Consider the following 9,679-nt stretch of genomic DNA (forward strand, 5'->3'; position numbering starts at 1 on the left):
TATAATTGGCAGTTTGGAAGCCTCTGGATTGGCCTTGACTGATACTAGTATTAAGAAGCTAGCTTTTTACTTTAGTTTGGTCAACAGAACGGTTTTGTTATCTTGTCTCCAGCTCAGGCTCCATATTCCAGGAAAAATTTTGTGTTAGGGAAAATCCATCTTAGATCTGAGGTCAATTATAGTTCCCTGCTGTGACGGACTCAGGAATTTAGCCTGAGAGTTGGGGAACAGGCTTGCAGCTATTGGCTGGAATGTTGCCCTAGCCACTAGCCAACGAAAAAGTAACAATATGAGGTTTGCTTAGCAGTGGAACACCTCAGGATTTGAGTCTTAGCTGGGGAGTCCGAGTTAAGTCTTAAGAGGAGGAGTCTGAAGCGAAGACAATGGGCTTAGGCCGGTCAGTTGTGTGAAAGCAACTGGACAAGGGGCTGAGAGCAGCCAGAGAGGCTGGGCTCCTTGTGGGAGATAGACCTAGGTAGTCTGTCTGAAAGAGAGAGTTTTCATGCAGTTTGAAACTCTCTGAGGGAGATTTTGCCAGCACATCAGGCAATCTCTGTGTACAAACTAGATCACACAAAGAAAACACTGAAGGGAGAACTGGATTCTGGTATCAGCAGGGTTACCCAAGACTCAGACCAGTAGACTAGCTGTGGGGCTGAGACGCATCAGTAATGAGGGGTGCGAGTCCTGGAAGTTAGCTAGTGGAGTGTCTGTGAGGGAGAATATACTGGCACCAGTCAGGAGTTCTATATGTGTATGTGAGGAGTGATTGTAGTTTGTTATTTTTATGATTTAAGTAGCCAGAGAACAGGGCTATTACAACTGAACTAACAGCATTCTAAGCACCCAGAAGGCACAGCCTGCCTGAAGTAGAATTGTTGAATTCTGAAGCCTGCCAGTTTGTTATGTTAAAAATCTTCTGCCAAAGTTACATTTTACCTCAGCCTGCCCAATCTCTGTGAAGTAATTGGTTATTTGCCAACGTTCTGCTGCCAGCTGATTATTTGTTATTGATTACTTTTAATCAATATTATTTTTAATCCCTCTCCCTTGCCTTTTGTTATCTAATAAATATTTTGTGGTTTTGAATTTTAAAACCATCTGGTGCCTGTTATTTTGGGAGTCTGACAGGATTTCTGTGAGCGTGACTGAGGGATGGTGACTGGGGGGAAATTTAAAGTGGTTGCCCTCCCAAGTAGACTCTGACTGGCTCCCTCACACCTGCTCTCAGAGATGACAGCACTGATTGTTAGTTACAGTGCAAGGGAACAACTCTGAGTTTCCTAAATCTTGGACTGGGGTGAGAACTGTGCACTGAGATAATTAAAATATCCAGTCTAAATGTTAAGATTTGCTCCATTCATTAGCTAACAAAAAGAGAACTTGTGAATTTCCCTCAGCTGCAATATTCTCAGCACATCTTGTATCGGCTGGATGAACAGATGGACTTTATGGTTCATTTAAAATGGTTCAATCAGTCAAACAGCACAAATTGCACTTTAATTCCCTCACAGTTCAAACATGAGCCAAACACCCTGCAAAAACACACTATATGTGGGAATAAGATACTTGGGTATAGTTTAGACATGTCAGCTATGGCTTGTGAAGTCTGCCAAAACATGGTTCATTGTTACATCCAAAGTGATAAATTGTTGATTCGAAGTGGCTGACAAAACAATCACATACAGTAGTTTGAAGCTGGTTTGCACTAGTTTGACTAAATTATGATTTGGCATTATGTCTGAGCCAGTTACAACTGAAAACCTAAAACATTTTCTCCTCCTAAATATTAAAGTGCAATTATTATCAAAACGCAGAACTACCATGTATTCTGTGCAGCAAAGAGGAGATTCAATCAATCCTTCCAAACTATACTGGTATTATTGTAGTTGTTCTAAAGTAGATTTTTATCTCCTCCTTTCTCCAAAGAGTTCAGAGCTCAATTAGTTGGGTGGTATGATCAAAATAAACCACCACTCCAGTAATTTATACAATTTCACATTGGTTCTGTTATTATACAGAAATATATCCAGATTGCTATTTAAGAGACCTGCAGCCAGTTCTTGGCAGGTACACCTATACTATAGAATATAAAAGTTGGCAAGTTCACATTTTTAGATGTACACTTAAAAATATCTTGAGATGGTATCTAAAATGTAATGGGTAAAAGATTGATATAGCTGTGATTTATAACAGTTTTCAGGATGCTGGGGGGAGTCTACCTTCAAGCGAATCTCCAGATCATGTCATTATACTGTAATTCCAATTCCAATTTATTATGGTCAAATGACCAGCAATAACAATATACAAAGTCCCATAGTCACAGACCACAACATCTGATTACATAAAAGCATTCTCATATTCAAATTCCACCAATGTTAAATCTTAAAAATGGCGTTATTAACCATCTCTACTTTGTTAAAAACTTCCACTTATTTATGGCTAAAAAAACAATATTTTGCTACTGCCTGAGTTACAGACTTCTTAGCATCTTCCAATAAGTATTTCAGTAGCACGATATCTGCAAATTTCAGATAATTATCTAAAGGTTTAAATTTAGAGAGTAATGGGAAAATTAACTGATGTCTCTCTCTGGAATAAAGCTCATAATGTAAAAGAATGTAAGTGACAGTTTCAATTTCCTTTTCTGAGCATATACAGCATTTTTGGTGGATAGGCCAGCGAAAAAAACTTTCTTGCAATACATTAGAAGGGAAGGCATCAAAACACACCCTGGAAAAGGCCCATCTATACTTTTTATATGTGATATTAGATAGATATGGGGCTGCAGCAAATCCAGACCAAGATTTTAACTTGCTATACATGCTGGGTAAGAGTGCTTCATCAGTTTAAGCCTCAAAGTATAATGCTTTATAGACTTTTGAACAGGACATACTTTAATCTCCTTATTTTGTTACATTATTATGCTCAGAAAGCAACAGGATACGGAGACACAATTCTGCCCTGACACAAATTCAATATAGACACAACATTACTCATTGATCATACTGCCTAACTTTTACTGACGGTCACTTCAGACGCAATAGCACTTTTAAGTATCTATCAATGCAATCCTAAACAGAGTCATACCACCTAAGAAGATAGAAGATATTGGATTTATATCCCGCCCTCCACTCCGAAGAGTCTCAGAGCAGCTCACAATCTCCTTTACCTTCCTCCCCCACAACAGACACCCTGTGAGGTGGGTGGGGCTAGAGAGGGCTCTCACAGCAGCTGCCCTTTCAAGGACAACCTCTGCCAGAGCTATGGCTGACCCAAGGCCATGCTAGCAGGTGTAAGTGGAGGAGTGGGGAATCAAACTCGGTTCTCCCAGATAAGAGTCCGCACACTTAACCACTACACCAAACTGGCTCTCTAAGCCCATTGCATGTCTATGTCCTTGCATGGGATATACCTTATTACCAGTAAAGCACAATATCTGTGAAACCTCATTTTATATGTATGTTGTATTTTTCCAGAAGACCTTAAAAACAGGTGCATGGGATAAGCAAGTGTCCAAAACTGAAATGTGAATAGTGCTCAAATTCCATTCCAGTGCTGCAAGAAGGCTATCATGAGACCATGAGCCAAGCTAGGTCTTTAAGCATTCCTAGCATGTATATCAGGGGTGAGGAACTTTTTTCTGCCAAGGGCCATATGGATATTTATAACATCATTCGTGAGCCATAAAAAATTATCAACTTAAAAAACAATGCTCCGCTGAGGGAGAATGATTCAGGTCAACAAAATTAATGCAAATAATTGTTTTTCTATTTGAAGTCATGTGGGAAGAGCCTCATCTGGCACACACACACACCTGGCCCACCGCCCTAGGCAAATGCCTAGGTCCAGGGCTTTTTGTAGAAAAAGCCCAGCAGGACTCAGTAGCATATTAGACCACATCCCCTAATATTAGCATATTAGGCCACATCATCTGAGATAATCAAGTGCAAACTGAACTGTGACAGTAACTTTTCCAGGCCCTGAATCAATTCTGGCCGGCCAGCCAGGCCCCAAGGAGGCTGCTGAACAGTACATCTGGGCCCTGTGATCCCTGCCTGGCCCTGGAGAGGCTGCTACATGGCGCGGCTAGGCCCAATGATCCTTGCTGGCCAGCCAGGCCCCAGGGAGGCTGCCACATGGCAATCTATGTATCTGTCCAGCAATCCCCGAGGGCCATACCAAGTGACCTCAAGGGCTGTATACGGCCCTTGGGACGGAGGTTCCCCACCCCTAATGTATATCCTCATGTGCAGACACAATTTATATACTTTTCCTATGCTGACATATAGACAATACAAGAAATGTGTCATATTCAAAACATTTACATGTGATGGTTTAAATACTCCATCAAGCCTTTGTACCTAGTGCCAAATTTTAACACTGCATTAGTGCAGGGAGTGACAAGTCAATCAGTGTATTAGTGCATGCATTGGTTCGCTGTCAGGAGACAGCTGGTATGTGTTCAGCCACCTGGCACAGGATCAACTTTTTGCACACTTGTAGCTTGCAACAATGGGCAAGAAGCCAGATATGGTATCTATAGTGGCAGAAAGCCAATATCCATAACACTGTGGGCAACTGTGTTCGTTTGAAGCAGTAGAACAAAGTTTGAATCCAGTGGCACCTTTGAAACCAACAAAGTTTTATTCAAGGTATACCACTGAACTCAAGGTTTGCCACAGGACTCAAACTTTGTTCTACTGTAATTTTAGGTGCTTTATAGTGATATAAATTGGTTCTGAGCGGTGTTCCCTCTAAGCAGAGTTAGCGTGAGCTAGCTCACAGATTTTTAGCTTCCAGCTCGCACATTTTTGCCTTAGCTCAGGAAGGATGACCCCAGAGCACACTAATTTATGCAGCAGCTCACAACTTTAATGCCAGTAGTTCACAGAGTAGAATTTTTGCTCACAAGACTCTGCAGGTTAGAGGGAACATTGGTCCTGAGTGCATCTAGCTTGGTCTTGGTATCTGAAAGTGTCAAACAAACTTTAATAATGGCACAAAATTTAAAAACCACAAAGTTGTATAGGTTGTAAAAAACTGGACCTAATGTTCATGGGAAGATAATATATTTTATAAAGGAACCAACATTTTTAATTGGCTTTTGTTAGCATTCCATGGGTAAGGATTCATTAACTAGTGGTTTTAAGTGCTTTGGACCTCAGTGTCATTAGCTTTCATTACCCAGGTAATGAACACACATCCCTGATGCCAAATTCAGCTTTCCACAGTGCTTTAAGACGACAAAGTTAATATGGTATTACTTAGCTTAATAGGTTTTAAGGAACCAGGTCAAATCAACTTAGCCAAAGGGGTGGTTATTTTCAGCTCAAAGTGGAAAGAGGCAAAAAGATCCCAGGAGGGAGTAATCTTTTCATCATTTTCTTGCATCAAAACACAAACAGTAGACCTTTAAGAAAGATCTTGGGAACAGTCATGCCTCCAAGTGCTTCCAAGAAACACTTCACTTTGCAGATACAAAGAACAGCATCGTAAACCATCTCTGAAGCAGGACCAGATCTAGGGGGCGCTTGCCCCAGGCACTGCTGGGGGGAGGGCGCCAAAATGGGTATGGAGCCCATTCTATTCTATGGGCCATAAGATAGAATGGGCCTATAAGGGGGCACCATTTTTTAATTTTGCCTCCCCTCAAAAAGCATGTAGATCCGGTACTGCCCTGAAGAAATCTCTGTTCCTGAGTTGACTAGGTCTCATTTTATACCTGCTTTTTTCTGCCTAGGGAAAGGCATTTGCCACCCCACCCCGCCCAATGATTTGACAGGCTAGCATTTTCTTTCTTTCACTTCTATTTTGAGTTAAAATTGCACAAGGTGGAAAATGGAATGGAATCTCAACAAGTTAATGGAGCTGTAGGCACTAGGGGTGTGTACAAAAAACTGGGATTTTTCAGATTTGGATAGACTGGAACCCACCCACCCCCAATTCCCCCAAGGATTATTACAGATTTCTGAAAAATCCAGAATTTTTATATTGGTATGGTATTTGGATTTTTGCTCAAATTTCAATTTTTTCTGGCTCCATTATTGACTATGGGACCATTATGGTAAATGGGGAATCAACCGGGGGGTATCCAGTGGGCTGTTTTTAGAGGTAGAGGCACCAAAATTTCTGCGTAGCTTCTGGTGCCTCTCCTCAAAAGACCTCCCAAGTTTAAAAAAAACTGGACCAGGGGTCCAATACTATGGGCCTTCAAAGAAGGCAACCCCAGCCTCCACTGTTTCCAATGGTGGGGGGAAAACAGCTACCCCCCCCAAAAAAAAACCCCAAACTAGAATCTCTTCAGTAGAAATTGAATCTTGGGGGGGTGGGGGTGGATTTGTCCAAGCCTAGCAGAACCAGTGCATGTACAGAGTGCCCTGCAGAATCAGTGCCACTGTGGCAATGCAAGTGCAAGTTCAACAGATCCAAGCAAAAGGGGGGGGGGGGGTTGCAAGCCCAATATAGCCAGCAAATGTATAGGATACCCAGCAGAACCAGTGCATACACAGAGTGCCCAAAGAAGGTGCTCCCATCCTCCATTGTTTTCAAAAAAACACAGGCACTTACATCAACGTGTTTTTCCCCATCTCCACTGTTTTCAATGAAGGGGAAAAAACATTTAAGGGAATTTGCTGGGCATTAGTGCATTGCACTGGTACTGCTCAGCACTCTGTACATGCACTGGTTATGCCGGACTTGGAACCCCACCTTGCTTGGATATGTTGAGCTGGCATTGCCACAGTGGCATTGGTTCCACTGGGCACTGACAGATTCCCCATTATTGCCTATTGGGATCACTGCCTATAACGGTCCCCACAGGCTATAAAAAAGCTAAAGGCATTTAAAGGTGTCAGTCCCTTTAAATGCATTTGTAAAGCATTCATGACCCAGAATGATGTTTAGGAGTACACTTTCTTTAAATGCCATTTAACTGTGGCTATCCAAGCACACACACACCTGGCTGAAAGAATAACTGATAAATACTGATAAGGTATTTTCTGGCATTTTTTTCAGCTTGATAGAGCTGAATGCACACCCTAATTCAGTTCAGGTTATCACAGTTCAATAGGTCATCACACGCAAAACATAGACCCATAAGTACAAACAAAGCTATCAGTGATTTTGAACTCCAATGATATTATCCGGTATTACATGCATGACCATAGATTGTATTAACTGTGAACAGGTAAGAAGGAACCAGCAATATACTTGTGATACATATCACTCCCTTGTTTTTTTAATTCAACACCTAGCAAGGAGGTTGTATTTCAATGTCAAGAAATTATTAACTTGACAGCATGTAGAGATTTGCTGGATTCTTAAAACTCAAAGCACATTCAGTGCTGTAGCCATGACTGGGGTAAAGGGTGGTTTTTCTCTATTTTCCCAGACATTTCAGAAGACTTCCATGTTCCATCTCTGCAGACTAGTTACATATAATCACAACAAAGATGCACTACTTCCTCATACCCAATTTATTGTTGTCTCCAATATTTCCCTTGTATTATGTCAAAGTAGTGATCACTGTTTTGAGCTAATTATATTTTATTGGTGCAGTATTTTCTCACATACATTCACAGCACAATTGGGGCCGGGGGGGCACACAGGGCACCAGCTGGCTGCTATGCCAGTACTAGTGTATTTTGGAAATATGTTGGTGTAGCACCTTGCTGATGCTGTGCTATGGCTGGAAGCACCAATAGCAGAACATGGCTGGAAGCACCAATAGTGGAAGGTACATGGCAGGCATTATTCACCACCCCAAACTGCCCAATATTGGGAACACCGCCCCCTAGAACTGGTATAAATTTACATCAACAAAAACCACAGGCACTTACATCAACAAAAATGTTGGGTACTTACGAAACAGAAAAGGCAAAATGCCTTCCACAGGAGCAGTCCCACCCACAAATCTTGGCATAGCACAGGATTACTACAGTAGCAGCCAATCACACCCCTCTGCAGTGGTGGCCAAACCCCATCTCCTGCACCAAATCACAGCCCCCCCCAAAACAAACAAACAAACAACAACCCTGAGCCAGGATGCCTTACAGCAGAGAGAATAGAGTAGGTGGCATGGGACTCTTGTCTGTGAGGTCTCTGACATTCACACTTGGAGCATATAGCATTTCACTCTGGTGGTGGGAAATGAACAGAAATGGCACTTGCACCACAGTGGAGACACTTAGCAGTTATACACACAAGGGGAAGCCAAACCTCCTTGTCAAGCGAGTTATGTCTCATTTCAAAGCCCCTACAGGTACCCCATCTCAGTAACTCTAATCGCTGTACAAAGCATTATCTAAAAGTGACACACACAGGCCCACACTTATATGTTGTCTGCTGATAACTAAGCCTAAGCCTCTCAGGAATGGTCAAAGCCGGCTCCCAGCAAAAAGGACACGAACCAGGCAAATTTGGCCTGTTCACAGATGTCATTCACACAGAACAAGTTGCACACCTCTGCACGCAAACTCTTCCAGCACACAAAATGCATTAATACAGGCCCCAAATGTCTGAACTAGAAAATTATCTGAAAAACTTATTTTAAAAACAAAGATTTAATGATCTTAGAGAAAATATTGTTTTAAAGATCTGGTTTAAAAAAAATCTGCCAGAACTGAATACTTAAATAATATGAAGTGCCTATTGATGCTATGATTCTATAAGGCAATTTACTTTGCCTTTAAATTACCTCACATTTATCTCCCTAAGTAGCTATCCTACTTTAGGCTCCTCAGAGGACAGATTCTTATCTCTGATAAGTACATCCTGTGGAAAGGAAAGGGGAAAAAAACCCTTAAGCCTTATTTAGCTGCTTTTATATCCCTGACCATGATTCACCCTGGGAAGAATACAAGTTCAGAAAAACAAGTTAGCACCAGAATAAGAAACAAAACTAATGCTAGTTATGATCTGTTTAAATGGATTTTTAAAAAGCTGGTATTTAGTTCCAACACTAACAGAATCACACTGATATCCTAAATTGAATTATACCCTTCTAAACTAGAGTGGTAAAGCTGCAGTACTGCAGTCCAAGCTCTGCTCACGATCTGAGTTTGATCCCAGAGAAAGTTGGGTTCAGGTAGCCAGCTCATGGTTGACTCAGCCTTCCATCCTTCCGAGGTTGGTAAACTTGAGTCCCCAGCTTGCTGGCGGTAAAGTGTAGATGACTGGGGAAGGCAATGGCAAACCACCCCATAAAAAGTCTGCCATGAAAATGTTGTGAAAGCAACATCACCCCAGAATCGGAAACGACTGGTGCTTGCACAGGGGACTACCTTTACCTTTACTTTAAACCTATACACCACAGATCAGAGACCCATGTCTCTGCAGAACTATCTTGACATTTAAGTGACAAAGTTTTTAAACATTGACAAAAAATTTAAAAAGGTGATTTAAAAGGTGACAGCTATTAGTTTACAACAGCAAAATGTAGTCAGGCAAATCAACTGTATTTACATGCAGTACTTCTTGTGTTTGATATACTGATAGTCATTCAGAGAATGATTGCTTGTCATATGTGCAACCAGATTAATGTCTCCAACAACACCACTCACGTCAGAGTTTGAATTTACTCTTTAAAAAACTCAAATATCTATAAAACATCTAATTTCTTCCATTTACTCAGTGCTCAGTTCCTGTGACAGATTGAATGCCCTTATCAACCATCATG

This window comes from Heteronotia binoei, chromosome 1, assembly GCF_032191835.1.
Source record: "Heteronotia binoei isolate CCM8104 ecotype False Entrance Well chromosome 1, APGP_CSIRO_Hbin_v1, whole genome shotgun sequence".
Lineage (NCBI taxonomy): Eukaryota > Metazoa > Chordata > Lepidosauria > Squamata > Gekkonidae > Heteronotia > Heteronotia binoei.